Genomic DNA, 2,247 nt, shown 5'->3' on the forward strand with positions numbered 1-2,247 from the left:
ACCATATTCATTGTAGTACCCTATCTTATAAGTATTTCTGCACTTCATCGTCCTTTGCTACTGTTAATCTCCATTCTCTCCCCCCCTTTTTTTTCCTTTGTTGTCACAGTTTAAGTTTGGTTTTATTGTGTTCTTGGTGGAGCTGTTACTTGTGGTGTTGCTTTCTTTTGTTCTTTGAATCTGGTTGGAAAACCCCCTTTAGTATTTCCTGGAGTGTGGGCTTTCTGGTGATAAATTCTCTCATCTTTTCTGTATTTGTGAATGTTTTTATATCTCCTTCATACTTGAAGGATAGCTTTGATGGGTATAGTATTCTTGGCTGAAAGTTCCTCTCTTTCAGGGCTTTAAATATTGGGGTCCACTCTCTTCTAGCTTGTAGAGTTTCTGCTGAGAAATCTGATGATAATCTAATAGGCCTTCCTTTATATGTTGTACTCTTCTTTTCCCTGGCTGCCTTGAGAATTTTTTCTTTGTCATTGGTTTGTGTCATCTTTATTATGATGTGCCTTGGAGTGGGTTTGTTGGGGTTAAGAAAACTCGGTGTTCTGTTTGCTTCTTGAATTTGAGGCTTTAGTTCTTTCCACAGGCTTGGGAAGTTCTCGTCTATTATTTGTTTGAGTATATTCTCCATTCCATTTTCTTTCTCTTCTCCCTCTGATATACCTATTATTCTTATGTTATTCTTTCTGATGGAGTCAGATAATTCCTGTAGGGCTTTCTCATTTTTTATTATTTTTGAGTCTCTTTCTTCTTCTCTCTGTTGTGCCTCAAGTTGTTTGTCTTCTATTTCACTAATCCTATCTTCAATCTGGGTTCTTCTGCTAGCTAAGCTTGTTACCTCGTTTTTCAGCTCGTGAATTGAGTTTTTCATTTCTGTTTGATTTGTTTTTATAGTTTCAATTTCCTTGGTAATATATTCTTTGTGTTCATTGAGTTGTTTTCTGATCTCCCTATATTGCCTTTCTGTGTTTTCTTGTATATCTCTGAGAATTTTTAAGATTTCTATTTTAAATTCTCTGTCATTTAGCTCCAAGGCGTCCAATATGTTGTCTTTTCTCCATAGATTTTCCCACATCTATTTGTGTTACCTCTCTTTCTTTTGTATCCATAATATTCGATTTCCTCTTTCTTATTGGCATCTGAGGGTGGTCTTGTTGATAGCACTAATTAGAATTAATAAAGAAAGGATGACGTCAGAGTAATGGCGGGGTAGGAAGCGATACCGATAAATCTCCCTCAAAACTCAACAAGATCTTCAACCAGAAACAGAAAAACCTATACTTGGAGCTTCCAGATGCTTCGCAATACACCCAAAGGTATGATTGAGTGAAAAATTGGCTAAATATATAACCAAACCTTGAAGGAAATAGGGAGTAAGAAATGCTCCGCCTTCCTCACTAACCTAAACAGGGCGGCTTTCTCTGGTAACTGTGAATATAGAAACTGAGGCGGGCAAAGGGGGTGAATACATCCAGGCCGCGACACAAACAGCCGAACCAGGCTGTGGCATGGAGATCCAAGCCGAGGAAAATCTGATCCTGTGGCAACCCGGGCAATACAAGCTAACACTCGCGCCAAACCTAAACAAAGAAAGACAAGCGGCGTGGACATTTTACCCGGTCTCCTGGTTGGTGCGCAGTTAGTGGGCGAGAGATTTCTTCCTAAGCCCCGGAAGTGGGTGCCCGTGTTGCCCCACGGAGAGGCAGGGTCAGAGGCCTTTCTGTGGGCCGAGGGCAGAGTCTCTGGGCAGCCCCAGCGCCCTGGGAAAGCCACGCACGGGAGGGAGTGAGAACTAATTTCAACGGTGGAGATTTTCTGTGCTGCTGGTGGTTTCACTCAGAGGGAATCGCGGCCGGCCTCATATCCTGGTTTGCGAGCGCAGATAAGGAGTGAGCGATTCCTCCGAGTGCCTCGGCAGTGCGCGCCCGTGTCATCGCACAGAGGGGCAGAGTCAGGGGCCTTTGTGTGGGCCAAAGCGGAATCTCGGGCCGCCCCAGCGCCTTGCAAAAGCCGCGCACGGGGACGGAGCGAGACTCAATTCCAACACTGCAACTTTTCCCTGCGGTTGGGGGTTTCACTCAGAGCGTGAGACTGCTGGCCGGATATCCTGGTCTGCGCGCGCAGCCAGTGAGTGAGAGTTTCCTCCAAGCGCCCTGGAAGTGGGCGCCCGCTTGTGTTACCGGACAGAGTGGCAGAGCCAGAGGTCTTTGAATGGCCGGAAAGCCCGCCTGATTATGCTAGCAGCTC

This window comes from Saccopteryx leptura, chromosome 8 (assembly GCF_036850995.1).
Source record: "Saccopteryx leptura isolate mSacLep1 chromosome 8, mSacLep1_pri_phased_curated, whole genome shotgun sequence".
In the NCBI taxonomy this organism is placed as follows: Eukaryota; Metazoa; Chordata; class Mammalia; order Chiroptera; family Emballonuridae; genus Saccopteryx; species Saccopteryx leptura.